Raw genomic sequence first — 15,875 nt, 5'->3', positions numbered from 1 at the left:
AGACAAAGAAGGGCATTGGAAAATGTTGTGACTTCCATAAGATCTCCACTCACAACACACGTGAGTATGAAGGTAAGAAGTCACTAGTGGTGGAGCTGAAGGCCTATGAATCAGACGCATGTTCTGACTCTGAATCAGAAACTGAAAAGGGGAATAAAAAAGAGAAATTGATCATTGAGGTGGAGTCTAGTGCCACAGTGTCCACTACCAAGATCCAAAAGATTGAGTCTGAACATCCAGAGGAATGGGAGTGCCTCTTCCACTTGCAGATGTGGGTGAAGGGTTATCTACTATAGTTCATTATCGATAGTGGGAGCCAAAAAACCTCATTTCAGTAGAGGTCCTGGAGTGGCTAGACCTAAAGACTACAACGCATCCACAACCATACACCATCAGGTGGCTTCACCAAGGACGAGATCTTTGTGTCAGCTTGGAGTGCCACCTTCCCTATACCATCAAGCCCTTCACGCATGAGGTACTGTGTGATGTTTCGCCTCTGGAAGTTTGTGATGTAATGTTAGGATAGCTATACTTGTGGAAGTGACATGTTGTATATGAGTCTAGACCTGGCCATGTGATTATTACTTTGGCCAATAATTTGTACAGGATACTGAAGGTAGCCTCCCTTACTGTCGTCTATTTGATCACCGCAAAGAATTGCAGGAAGGTCATTTACCAAACTAGGAAATTTATTTTCATTATGATTCGCTCGTAGGGAAAGAAGAGGATTTCGGCCACGACTTCTAGGTAGGGATCCTCTTCACATCAACAACAGATGGATAAGGTCATGGAGGAGTACAGGGATAGTTTCACCTCACCTATAGGGTTACCTCTACCCTATCAAGTCAAGCATTCCATTGGTTTGACCCCAAGTGTGTCGCTGCCAAATGGACCAATCTATCGATGCTCTCTTATGGAGAATGATGAGATCAAGATGTAGATTCAAGAACTATTTCAAAAACAGTAAATCAGGCCAAGCTCATCATGATGTGGGAGCCTGATTTTATTGGTATAGAAGAAGGATGTGACCTGGAGACTCTGCATTGAAAATGGGGAGCTAAACAATATCACTGTCTGAAATAGGTGTTAGTGTTGGTATCTTCATCCCTCCATCAGTGATCAAATTTCTCTTTTTGCATGCATATTAGGTGTCTCATCCAATCAGCTGCATTCCATTAGGTCATGGATCAACTGATGGTAGTGGTTCTTTTTCAATTTCCCTCATGCCTATCGTTTGTTGGCCTATTTTCACATGTACAGATCATTTGCTGTCATTTTTATTTCATTCGATTTGCAAAAGTCATTTTAGGGTTTTTAGGTCTCATTAGGTCTAGGGTTTGCCACCATGGTCTTCAAAAGCTCAATAAGAGGTCAACAGGCACATGAGGATGTTTAATAAGTTCATAAATCACAAATTCTATTGATGATTTGCTTCATTGAGGGTTTTTCCCTCAAAAATATGTTTTGAGGTGAAAACAGAGTTTTTCTATTTCATGTACAAATTGTATGTAATTTTATTGTTTTCATATGTAATAAGGCTTCAACTACAGCCCTTGGTCACCTTGCCAAACTCTAGCACTCCAGCTACTGCAAAAGAAACAAAAACATCCAATCATCAGTTCATCAAATGACAGAAAGAGCCAAAACTGCAAAAAACAAGGTTTTTAAAGCAAAGTGAAAAGGAAATTTAGGAAAGTGGATTTCTAAATGAAAAATTAAACTCAAGATGGATATAAAGTTATCCTTAGTGTTTGAAAACTTCAATTTTTACAAGTGAGCGAGAGCAAGAGGTAAAATCGCACTTTGAGGAGAAATAAGGGAAATTGAAGCAGAATTCAAGTTTTTTGCCGACGTGACACACCTGGGCACTGGCGCAATGCACCTGCCTGGCACTATGCACCGAGCGTGGGTTTTACAAAGGAATTTCAATGTGTTCTACGCACAGAAAGTGTGCTACGCACCTAGGCGTTGATGTGGCGCATCTATTGGCTGAGTTAGAAAACACATTGCATTTCTTTTCCAAGCCTCCAAATTTGCAAACAATCTCTCAACAAGTAAGTACACCCTCCCATCTAGCCTAGCAAGAGATATTTTCATCCATGGTGGTGATTTGAATGTTGAAAAATGAAACCCTAGCTGCTCTCAAAGTTGTCTTGCCATATTGTCTAGGGTTTTGTTATTTTTGTTGTTTTCACTCCCTTGTTATGATTTTTCTCTATCCCATTCCCCTGCACTAAATTTCCCTAATTCCCTTCCTCTTTCCCTCTCCCATTGACACTCACCTTACCCCCTATCACCAAACCCTAAACCCTATACATAATTCCTACCATTCCCCAAACCCTAATTCTCATTTCCCAAACCCTATCATTCCCTAAAACTTTGCTGCCATCATCAAAACCCTTATTCACAGTTCCACTATTAGTCATCCTCTCAATTCCTAAAAAGAAAACAACAGTCACCCTATATTTGAGAAAATCTCTTCATAGCAAGCATGGAAACAGATTCAGCATATGAGAGGGATGATGAAACTGTCAGTGATTCTTCCCAAGAGGTTCATGTCACCATTCAGCTGAGTGTACCATCATTTAGAGGGTTTTCATCTCATGTCAGGTTCCAATGGGTCATTTTACACCTTGTTCATACTTCAGTTGTGCTTAGGTAAGGTTCATTTCCCTCTCCTAGGGTTTGGAAGGTAATTTCTCTTGAATGGTCAAAAAATCAATAAAAATTGTATCTTGATGTTCATACACCTTCCCCTATCCTTAATGTACCTTACTAAATACTTCCGATCATTGATATCCCTCAAGTTCTTCATTTTCACACAAACCCTAGTTTCTTTCTACAATTTGACAATTTTCTAGGCTAGGCCTATGTTTTTCCCTTTTGGACCCCTTCCCCTCACTCAATCTTTGAAATTACAATTTCCCCTGCTTCCTAAAATCCCTCCCTACTTCCCAAAATTTTCTCAAGAATTTAGAAGCCCCTTATCCCTTTCATTTCACTTCATTTCGACAAATCCCCTGTTCCACACATCGAGATAGGTTTTACTCAAATAATGTTTCTGAGCAAGAAAAAATGAATTTGGAAATGGTGAGAGAGTTTTTCTTCCATAATAGGCCAATAAAGAAAAACCACCTTCACTTTTTACACAGGTGTCATGGTTTTAGAGGAATGTCAAAAATACAGTTGCCTCAGGAGAATTGATGCACCTCTGAAGTGACCTTGGAAAAATCAAGATGTAGCCTGGCTTGGTTGGCCAAATGACTTTCTTGATGAGTCAAATGATAACTAGGGACAAAGAGATTTCCAATGAGCTATCATGAGCTCAATTTGGAGTCGAGGAAGACCTTAAGAGGTGTATTGCAACAACACTCTTCCAGGCAGACTCATTTTGCACATTTTGACCAGTCTTGGGAGATTTGATTTTTGATAGGTAAAATTAACTCCAAATTAAAAAATTAATTAGTTTTTTGACATTATACTCAATAATATTTCCAACGAGCTATCGTGCACCCAATTTTGACACTGGGAAGGCCTCCAAAACTTGATCTGAAAACGGCACTACGCACAGAATCAGTGGCGCTACGCATAGAAATTTTTAACACAGGCTTTTCCAACAGGTGCGTAGTGCCACTTGGTGCTCGCTTTTGATAGGGACCTCCACTTGGATAAAGATTAGCATTTTTGGATTCCTTATGAAAAGTTATGCATGCTCAGAAATTACTAGGAAATTTTTACAAGTTTTGGGTCACCTAAAGGGCCAAAAACACCTCAAAAATGCCCTCTCTGCCATTTTTTGGCCACACAGGAAGTAGTCTTGGGAGATTGCAATTTTTGAGGGTAAAATGAACTCCAAATCAAAAAATTCAATTTGTTCCAAACTTAGACTCACAGGGCTTTCCAATGAGCTATCTTGCACCTTATTTGGACCTCGGGAAGCCTTCCAAAATCAGCTTGGAAGAAGCGCTATGCACAGAAAAAGTGGTGCTACGCACAAGATTAAAAATTGACAATTTCGCTCAAAAAACTCTATTTTTCGCCGAGTTTTCTTATAGTTTGACTTTTTCTCTCTTATGTTCAAATTCATGATGTGACATTATGTAAATTGATGTACTATGATGTAAAAATGATAAAAATTTACTTGATAAGGTAGATACATAAGTTGTAGGTGGTTTAGAGTTGAATGAATTAGTTTCCTAGGTTTAAGAGGCAAGCTATTCCACTTCCTATTTTGTGTTCCTAGTTTAGATATGGTTGAAACCACCCCTCTTCTCATGGATTCGACCCCTAATGGATAGCGCAGGTGGTTTGGAGGTCTATATGATGTGTTTTTTCAGTCATTTGTAAAGGTTGGACTCTTGTGAAAGCTTTGAGCACTATTGTACATCACTTCTGCAGTTTGGCAAGGAAATAGACCAGGGTTTGCGGCATTTTGTGGGATTCTTGAGGCAAGGTGACTTAGTATTATTTTTCCTTCTTTGATTCAAGTTATCATGTGTTTATGTGCGCCATTATCTCTCTCTTTTCAGCTTAACTAAATGAATCAAGTATAAAGGTGGAAATCATTGATGTTACAGTGCTCTACCTTAGGGTTTGTTTAGCTTTACATGTTTTCTACTGTTTGAAGAGGACTCATGACACTTCCATGCCCTCTCCAACTCCTCACTAGTATTAATACTCTCCATTTCATTTAATTCAAAGTATTAAATCACTTTCCTACCTCGCCCCACAAAAACCTCTGCAAGACTGAGTTCATTCCCCAGACCCAAAACGGCCTTTCACATTTGATCCAACAATCAACCATAAAACTCAATCAAACTCCTCCGAGCATATAACTAGCCTAAAATTAGTCTTTACATCAGTCATCTCAAGCCTCACTTGCTGTATTTTCCTGAGATTGACAATGAGAGAGCCCTCTCCCGACCGGGTAGGGCTAGCTACTAGGTTAAGCGTGGTTTGATGTTACCCTAGACCTTCCTTCCTTCAGCCTGAGGTAGATTTAGGCACTAACAATAGCTACTCCATATCATGGATTGATGACTTTTTGGACCAGCACAAGGGGGCCAAATATATCAGCAATATTGACTTGAAGTCAGGTTATCACTAGGTGCCTATCAAACTCTCTGATGTGTGGAAGAATTCCTCCAAGTCCAAGGAGGGCCTTCTCGAATGGTTGGTCATGCCTTTTGGATAGACGAATTCCCCTGCAACCTTCATGGAACTAATGTATGACATCATGCGAACCTTCACCAATGAATTTGTGGTGGAGTATTTAGATGATATCTTGATCTTCAACCAGATTTGGGAAGAGCACCTCCACTATATTCGATAGGTCCTTCAAACCCTAAGATAACATAAGTTGTGTACTAACTTGGAGAAATGCACTTTTGTCCTGACCCAGGTTCAATATCTAGGGTACATCATTGATGAGAAAGGTGCACATGTGGATCCAACCAAGATACAAGTCATTCGAGATTGGCCAGCCCTTATGACTCTAACAGAGCTCCAAAATTTTTTGGGTCTTGTGGATTTCTATCGTAGGTTTGTGTTTGGGTTCTCTCATATCACTCGGTGTTGGGAAACGGATCCCCCGCATAATGGGTTTGGGGCTTAAAGCCCACAATTTTGGGTAGTAGTAGGGTAAAGGTTCCACGAAGTGTGCGGAGCACGAATTGTAATGAGTCAAGTTAAAAGGGTTGTCCGTTCGAAAATAATGTAAGATAATAGAAAGCAATTTGTCTTGCCCATGGTCGGTGGACCATGGGAATGTATAAATAGAGTGAGGCTCCAAAGGTAGAAGGCAACTTTTGTTTGGATCTTGAATGTTATAGGTTTATGAATGCAATATTCACTCTGAGTCTGTAAGTTCAAGTCGGGGTTGATAGTGGTTAGAGTAGACTCTGCAACTATGTGTGTAGAGGCCTAGTAGAGTTCGTAATTGTGTGCGCAGACCCCTGCAAGCTGAGTGCATAAGGAAAATTTGGATTGTAATGAACAAGAGAGTAATATAAGATAAGTGTTTCTGAATTATTGTGCATCTGGTCGCAAATCTGTATGTTTGCTCTATATTCTGGTTTATGCATCTCTTACGGTCTATGATTATGCACATGTCTGTTTATGTTAATTGATAACTGAAAGTATAATGCCTTTGTAAGTTAATTCAAGATCTATAATACTATTAAGCACCAACAAGATAAAGAACATTCGCGCTTGTCCTTCAAGCCGTGCGAAGATAGCCAATCTAATGGACGACTGCACAGAAGTAGTGTTGTGTGTAGGCTCGGCTTGCACACCTTCCAGACCACATCTAGACATCCCTACGATGTGGAAAACTAGTTCCAACACCCTCCCATACTACCTCGGGTGAGACTTCAGTTCGCGCTCCATGGACTGTTGCCGAAAGTGCTGGTAGTGTGGGATTTGTTTGGCTAAACATTTTTGATTCTAGGTTAGGCCCCAATAAGCCAACAAATGGTTCTGTTGCTGGGATCGGGATTTGGCTAAAGGATGTCTGATGTTGGAACACTAGAACCCTATGAAGAAAGAAATTAAAGAGTGGTTAGATCAAAAACTTCACGAGTTCGTGGTATAGGAAAACAAAACCCCGTAGATATTTGAGAATAGGTGGCTGGATCGCTACATATATATGGAGATCCATGAGATCTTCTTCACGACCTTCTTGTTAGAACTAGATGATTGGATTGCAAGGCGAGTAGATAGCCAGGGAAGGTGCAAGCCTGATCAAACCATAGTGTGGACTCCAAATTTGGTGCGCAGGCTAGAGGCCTCTGAAGATAAGATCGCACGGGCTATGGATAATTGGCTGGATCAGATAATAGGAGCGTTTATCACTGAATTTATGCTAGAAATGACTATTAGCTACAGCAAAGCAAAAAGACATTTTCTCAAGTGACCATGAGGTAAGTACAAAAAATCGTTGAATACCTGGATTAAGATGTTGTTATGTGACGAACAGGTGATACGAATCCATTAATGAGTGGAACGATGCGGAGCGGGGGGGCCTACAAGGGTATCAAAGGGTTAGGAAACAATCCTTTAATTTCGCGTCTGCCAAAGGACAAGGAAGAGTGCAATTGGGCTTCTCCAAGGAGTGCAGTCAATTTGAAAAGGCAACGTATTCCCCAGCTATCATCTCCGCTAACACTACCACTCGGGTCACTTCCTTCACCCCCATCTTCGCTCACACCACCTCCACCAAACCAACGATTTAGCATGGTGAGCACGATTAGGTTGCCTATATTCAAAGGAGTAGGGAGCAAATATCACGATCGGTTTTGGTTCGTAGTAAGAGCAGTGTGGGAAGCACATGGAGTTACGGATGATAACATTAAGAAGGCCACCTTGGTAAGTGCGTTGTAGGATCACGTACTGACCTGGCACATCAAGCACTTGAATGATCATCCGAATGTCGGGATAGTAGAAATCCATATTGCATTAGACAAAGAATTTAGCTAGCCAAAATCAGAGACATAGTCGATCATTGGATTCAAGGAGATCACGATGCTTCCAGGCGAAACCCCGTGGGATCTGGATCAGAGACTAAAGAGCACGATCCATGAGGCTAACATGACGTTGACGGATGTGCAGCACTGCGCGTGTTTTGTGGTGTCTTTGACACCACATCTGAGGACGATGCTATCATAGCAGAAGTTTCAACCCAGGTAGAAGCATTGGAAATAGTGATGAGGTTGCATGAAACTCCGATACAGGATCCTGGTTTGGGAATCCAATAGATCCACACGCAACTACAAAACCTATGCTTTGAGATGCAGAGTTTGAAACAGGATAGGGAGCCTCGGCTAGAAGTGCACGAAGAAGTGTGGTGCGTAAAATTCAAAAGCCAGGGCCATGATAAGGATCATTGTCTGGTATTCGCGAACTATCTGGCAGGGGGGTCAGGTAATGCTGTTGAGACCAGAGGTACAGGCAGGGCCAAGTGCGGCGCCCGTGCTCTGGTGCACGATTTGTAAGGTGGGAGGAAAGCACATGACAAACAATTGTCATCTATTGCAGAAGTTTACACAGACCCCCCAGAAACCATTTTGCAATTTTTGTAGATTGGTGGGCCACGATGAATGAAACTGTTGAAGTTATGAATTGTTGATGGATCAAACACCTTCCTATAGGATGCAGACCAAGGTGTAAGGTCAAGATCCAGCTGCATAAATAGCACGTGGTGGGTTCGAGGGAGGAGGATGAGGATAAGAAGGAATGGGACTTGGATGAGGGTGTGGGCAATTAATTTGCTACAATTGCAGAGGACCTAGGCACTATACACGTGACTGTATGAAACTGACTAGAATATCTTGTTTGTACTATGAGCAGTTTGATCACAAGATGGTAGAATGCCCTACGCTGACTGCTGAAATGTGTGAGAAAGGGGTACTATAGCCTACTCTAACGCAGAACATCCAAATGATGAGGGCTGAACCTCGCGAAGAAGACCCCAGCATAAACATGGTACTCATAGTTGGCGCGACTACAAGGTAATATAAGAGGAAGCAGCCCGAAGAAGATTCGTGGGTTCACGAGTCTCCTACAAAGGAACCTACATCTGAGTTGGAATGTGTGAAGGAAACATTTAAGGAAGCTAAGGAGAGCTTCACGGAGGCCTCTACTTCAGGTAGTAAGGATCAACCTTAGGTGGGAATGGATCCTTCTATGCTTACTACCTATTTAGAGACATGTATGAAGCTGCTACATAAAAATAAGGCAGTTAAGGGATTAGAAGAGCTGATCACTAGGTGCACAAGGTCAGGTGAGCCACGCGTGGTCCGGAAACTTGGAAAGCATGCTTTGCGCACCAAGTGGGAAATGCAATTGACGGTGAAAATTTGTGAGCATGAGATGGATCAGGTCATCCTGGACATGGGTTCAGATGCAGATGTGTTACCAAAACAGACGTGGGAATGCATGGGTAGGCCCACGCTGTAGTGGTCTCCTATTCAATTATGGATGGAAAACCAACAAAAGATCTTACCCATGGTAAGATTGCAAGGGGTGACAATGGACATTGACAGCATAAGTACATAGACAGGCTTTGAGGTAATAAAAATTGTTGATGACAATAATCCGTACCTCACATTGCTAGGAATAGACTGGGCCATGGACATGAATGGGGTCATCAACTTAAAAATACAGAAGATGATATTCGAGGAAAAGTCGCTCCATGTAATAGTTCCATTGGACCTAGCCAAAGGAGCACTCTACACTGAACCTGTGCACGATGAGGATAGTTACGATGAACTGGACTACATCTACAAGATAATGGTGCAAGACAAGGATCGGGTGAATCTGACAGTAGATGAGAGAATCTCATGGGAGCACGAAAGTTCCTGCACATCGGATTTAGATGAAGAAATAGAGCGATGGTAGAACCAATTGCATGAAGTAACGATGCTAAATTGTAATATGATGATTAGACCACTGTGACGTGTGATGATCGAAGCAAGGGAACTGCCAGCAGATGATGGCACAACAAATGTGGAGGAATCTGTAGACCACTGTGAAAATGCAATACCAAAACAGAAGCGGCACGATGCACAAAAAGGGGCATTGCACGCGACAACTGTACAAGAGTGGAGTACACCTCAGAAGACTAGGTGGAACTGGCATGAATGTAGAAGGCGAGTGCGTGTACGACTTGGAGGTCCCCAGCATTGAACATGATCTGGTCAGCAAAGATGAAGTGGTTTGAGCATCCACTTGCGACGAAGGATGCATATGTATATTATGCAACCACCTCCCCAACTAAGAATCAAAAACCTGACGCAGCAAGGAAGGCGACGCATTACGCTAGCCATTCGTAACAAAGTAGTCAGAAAAACATGCGAGATCCTAAACAGAGTTCACCAGAGAAAACAAATCAATGGGAATCTGCACGTACCAAGGGTTCGATGGGCCTATAGGACCATAAGCAAAAAGAGGTGTGTGAAGATGACCCTATCAATGATCAGACAAGATGAAACCAGGAAGACGAAGAGAACTCCCCCGACCACCGCCCTAGTAGTTCGAACTAGACGCGAGGACCTGGGTAAAGGAATACAACAGTTACAAGAAGCCATTCAGTGAGGGAGTTTGAAACTTCGTGCACTCGATGAAGAATGGGCACGACTAAGGAGGAAAAGCGTAATATTGGGCGAAGGAATCAGCAAACTAGAAACTGGAGTCACACAAGCATGCTGCGCGAAACTAAGCATGATGAGACCAGGCTTGGCCGGCCCTACTACTACATTAGAAACAGTTGTGACCTTGCTATCATGTTGCGACTGCACTTTACCAAAGAGGGGGGCACACCATACAAAAAAGAACGAGATACACTAATGAACACAAGGGTAGGGTGCCCGTAGCCCAGGCTAGCAGGGAAGTTGAAGTTTTGCACCTGGGGTGCAACCACCTGACCATTTGTGGAAAGCATAGTCTCAGCACTCCAAGCAGTTGAAAGAAGTCGTGGGATTATAAACAAGTCTGTAGCAGAGCTGCACGGAAAGGAGCGTCCGTGCAGGGCCAGTCGGTCACTGGGATCGTGGTTGTGCATAAGAGGCTGCGCTGCTGCGCGAGTAGGCTGGGAGGTGACCATTGATGTCACTATTCATGACAAGAAGTTGGACTTACGACAGAAAAGAGAGGGAAGGAGGCCATTACGATAGGAATTCAGAGATAGATACAGGAAGATATCTTACCAAGAAGATATTAATGACTCAAATGTGGAGGGAATGGTTAAATTAAAATTCAAACGTTACTATAAAACCCCTGGGGGTAGCCCCAAACCAACGCTTGGATATTTGAAATTTGAGCCAGTACAGAGCAGAAAGCACCAAGCTACCTTGCCACCCATGAGTAAGTACCTGAGCGCATCTAGGATAGAAACCATGTCAGCTGCTAGAACTAGAGTGAGATTTGTGGAGGAGCCCCATCTAAACCAGGAGGAGCCTAGAGAAGTGGTCGCTACCGAAATGATTCATCACATGATGGTAGGATTCCGTAGGGCCCAAGAGGAGGCCGTGAAAGCTCAGCTGGATTTGAACTTGTAGACTGCAGAACTAAGAATGAAGGTGCAGCCCCCTACACCCCCGAAAGTTAGAGAGTGGCATTGCCATGCAATTCAAGCAGGATTGGAAGTGATAGAGCATGTTGTACAGGACTGCACGGGATTGTTGGATCAGTCCATTCTTACCCTCACATCACTACAAGAAGACCCAACACCACAATAGGTAGAGACAGAAGCATGGGACTTGCAGCAAGCTTATGACAATGTCTAGGGGGTTGCGCAAATGGTCGCCCTCACTCAGTACTTGGCCAAGATGAGGGAGGCCCAGGCTCTGAAGGAGCAGGTGGACGTTGCACGCTAGAGAGAAGCTAGGCTCAAAGCACACATCTAGCCTTGGCTTAAGGAAGTGTTCACAATCACCACTACGATTAAGGGGAAGCTGACCCAACTATAGGACACATATGCGCTAAGGAATTAATGTACCTCCGACAATGCATCAGAATGCCGAGCACAATTGATACAATAGATAGTAGAAGAATGTGTTGCAATTGTCAGCATAGCGCAAAGGTTTCTGGATGGACTCCGAGCAAAGATCAACGCACTAGTTGAGTGACTCGGGACGAGTCACAATGATTATGTTGGGGGCCTGTTGGGCAATGGATCCCCCGCGTAATGGGTTTGGGGCTTAAAGCACACAATTTTGGGTAGTAGTAGGGTAAAGGTTCCACAAAGTGCACCGAGCACGAATTGTAATGAGTCAAGTCAAAAGGGTTGTCCGCCCGAAAATAATGTAAAATAATAGAAAGCGAGTCGGCCTGCCCATGGTCGGCGGAGCATGGGAATCTATAAATAGAGTGAGGCTCTAAGGGTAGAAGGTAGCTTTTGTTTGGATCTTCAATGTTGTGGGTTTATGAATGCAATATTCGCTCTGAGTCTATAAGTCTGAGTCAGGGTTGATAGTAGTTAGAGTAGGCTCTGCAACTGTGTGCGCAGAGGCCTGGTAGAGTCCGCAGCTGTGTGCGCGGACCCCTGCAGCTAAGTGCACATGGCCAATTTGGATTGTAATGAATAAAAGAGTAATATAAGATAAGTGTTTCTGAATTATTATGCATCTGGTCGCAAATCTGTATGTTTGTTCTATATTTTGGTTTATGCATCTGTCACAGTTTATGATTACACGCATGTCTGTTTATCTTAATTGATAACTAAAAGTACTGTGCCTTTGTAAGTTAATTCAAGATCTATAATACCATTAAGCACCAACAATATAAAGAACATTCGCACTCTTCCTTCAAGCCGTGCGAAGATAGCCAATCTGATGGACGACTGCGCAGAAGTAGTGCTGTGTGTAGGCTCGACTCACACACATTCCAAACCACGTCTAGATGTCCCTAGGGTGCCGAAACCTGGTTCCAGCACCCTCCCATACTACCTTCGGTGAGACTTCGGTCGGTGAAACCTAGTTCCAACACCCTCTCATACTACCTCAGGTGAGACTTCAGTTCGCGCTTCGTGGACTGTTGTCGAAAGGGCTGGTAGAGCGGGATTTGTTTGGCTAAACATTTTTGAACCTGGTTCAGGCCCCAATAAGCCAACACTTGGCCTTTATGTCAAGTCACGAGGGGTGGAGTGAAAGAAAAGTTTTTTTGGTCTGAAACCCAACAATGGGCCTTTTTTTAGTTGAAGCATTTCCTTTGGTCTGCACCAATGTTCACATTACCGAACATGTAACAACCATTTGAGATTGAGAAAGATGCCCTTGCCTATGCTATTGGTGCCATTCCTACATAGAATAGACATCCAATGTCTTAACATAGTTAGACACTTTCAGACACAGTCTAAAAGTATCCCACTTACGACAAATAAATGTATTCCATTGTGCACGTCTGTCATTAATGGGAGTGTTAGATTATGGGCTAAGAAATGGTCATCCACACAAACCACTGACCCCTATAATTGATACATACACAAGGGAAGTTGTATAACGATCACCATTAGAAAAGGTCCACCTATCGAGAATAGTTTCATTTAAACATTAAGTATAAGAAGGAAACACCAATAATGTTGATGAATGTGTTAGTCGACCATCGGTCATGGCGCTGATCATTGTGCTCGACTCCTATGGGCATGAGAGTTCGGGGTGGCCACATCTTTACAAGAGAGATCCACAATTTGACAACACATACCAGACACTCATAGAAGGGAAGAAAGTTCAAAATTTTCACCTTGAGGATGCAATTTTATGCCACCTAGGATACATATGTGTTCCTTCAAGAAAGCATGCAAAGATGATTTAGGAGGCACAATATAGTCAGGTTGCCAAACATTTCGGAGTAGAGAAAATAGTGTCGATATTGCAGAAATCTTATTATTGGTCGAAACTTTGTCAGGATGTTGGGATGTACATTAGATCGTGAACTACTTATGCCATTTCCAAACCAACCATCAAGAGGCAAGGCATGTATACTCATCTACCTACTCCTATTTGGCCTTAGGAATCTATCTTCGTGGATTACATGTCGGGCCTTCCTTCCACTTAGCACAACAATGATTTCGTTTTCATAGTTGTCGAGAGATTTTCTAAGATGGCCATCATGGCAGCATGCAAGAAGAGTATCACAACAGAGGCCACTACTAAGCTCTTCTTTGAGCGAGTGTGGGTACACTTTGGGATCCCACAGTCCATTGTCTCAGATTGGGATAGTAGATTCCTAAGTACATTTTGGTCCAGTCTCTGATCGATGCTGGATACAAAACCTACTATGTCTAGAACTTTCCATCCCCAAACACCAAATAGAGGTTGTCAACATGACGATCGTACACACTATGTGCATGTACAACCTAAAGCATCCAGTCATGTGGGATGAAAGTCTCCTGTATGTCCAATGCAACTACAATACAACTCTCCACAGCTCAGCAGGCCACAACCCCTTTCATGTAGGGCTGGATTTTAGCCATTATGTCCGATTGATGTGGTGATACCATTTGCAACCACTCAGGAGGATTCATCTCACGTCCAGTTCGAAGCTGAAAGGGTTAACATCTTCATTTAGCACATTCAACACATCCACTAGCAAGTCCATGATATATTGGATAGAGCCAATGATAAGTACAAGAAGTTCCATGATCAACATCGAGTGTTGCACAAGTTCTAGGTGGGTGACAAAGTTTGGCTACATTTTTAGAAGGAGTGCCTCGTTGGACCCACCGCAAGCTTCACCCGCTTGGATATGGGCCATACACCATCACCAAAGTTGTCGGTGACAGTGCCTTCAAGCACATCATCCCACGATTCATTGTTGTGCACCTAGTGTTCAATGTAAGCCTCCTTTGGCAATACATTCCACCATTGTTGGATGCATCTGACATTGCAGAACAACTCACACCAACAAATCTCAACCCGGACTGCATGGGAAATGCTATAGCTGATCAGATCATGGATATACAGATCCTATATCCTCACTAATAGAGGATACAGCTATATCGAGTTGTGAAAATCGGGCCAACTTGTTTTGGAAAGTTTTAGTGTCTGGGGATAAATGCTTAAAACCCTAGACTAGTAACTAAGTCTAGAACAACAGTGCAACACATTCTCTAAATTTCCTGTGACCAATAGATTAAATAAGAGGCAAAGAAGCCTACCTGTAGCTTTCGCTTCATCCTTATCTCTCTTGACCAACTCTATCGCTCCTCTCTGTACTTAATCTGCTTGAAGATTACCTTCACACAGACAGAATACAACAACCGATCAAAGGATATGATAATGATCCATTGATTAAACATAGCATGGAATCAAGTACATGATACACATATGAATGCATAAATGAATAACACAAGAATATGGAAAAAGCTTTGAACACTTTATTAGTAAAAGGAAGAGTTACAACCCATTGCTCGATTTAACATCACTCCCCCAGTTAATCCCATCCTCTCCTCATAACAAGCAAGACATTTTGACATCATTGCAATACACGAAATCAACTCAAGTCTCATACTAATATCATCTCCCTATAATTCAATAATTTCCAACCCTTGATCACTTAGATGAGTGGTCTTTTTATATGTGAATGAAGGAAGTTATGCCATAAATGGTGATAATGAATGCCCTCCCAAACTTAGAATTTAGTTCCATGGATGAAGGGATAAAGGATTGATGTTCCTTAACTCCCTTCCTCATCCAAATATGAGCTCAAAGGAGTAGATAGCCTTGAGAAACTTCTAGAGGCATCCAATGGATAAGGAATCCTTCAAACCCTGATGGAAATTCACTTAAATTTTCCCAGCGCAGACCAAAGAGGGACCAAGTGCACTGCATAGAACCCTATCAGTGTATGGTTTGCATTGGAGCACACTCTAATGAAGGCCTACCTGTGTTGATCTTCTTAGAGGTAGTTTCTGGATGATTTTTGTCATGAAACTTCTTGGGAAGCTAGGCATTCTGATGGTTGACTTATTTAGGGCATGTAACAACTAAATTAGGGTTTGTTGGGCCCTGATAGTACTGATCTGTAATTTGGGGTTGATTTTCCCAAATGGATCTATAACAGTTTCCCCCTAAAGCATGAAGTCATAAATATTTATGTCGAGTGAAATGCTTTATCACGTGGAGAGGAGGTTTCGAAGTGGAAGGTGACCTACATTGATTACAATACATATATTATGATAATTTGATTTTCTCATGAACTCATTGACGGAGGGCATAACCATGCTCAACTTATAAAATTTCATTACATGTACAAATACAGTCATCTACAGATATAAACCCATGAATGGTTGACCATGAATATAAGGCCATTGTACATTTGATTTAGTACTCCTGAAAATATCGCAGCCCAGATGGATGAAGCTAGATCCTGGGTCTTCA

The sequence above is a fragment of the Pinus tabuliformis genome, chromosome 8 (assembly GCF_031772625.1).
Source record: "Pinus tabuliformis cultivar Carrire ecotype Pingquan chromosome 8, CPIR1, whole genome shotgun sequence".
Classification (NCBI taxonomy): domain Eukaryota; kingdom Viridiplantae; phylum Streptophyta; class Pinopsida; order Pinales; family Pinaceae; genus Pinus; species Pinus tabuliformis.
This window is presented reverse-complemented; position numbering follows the sequence as displayed.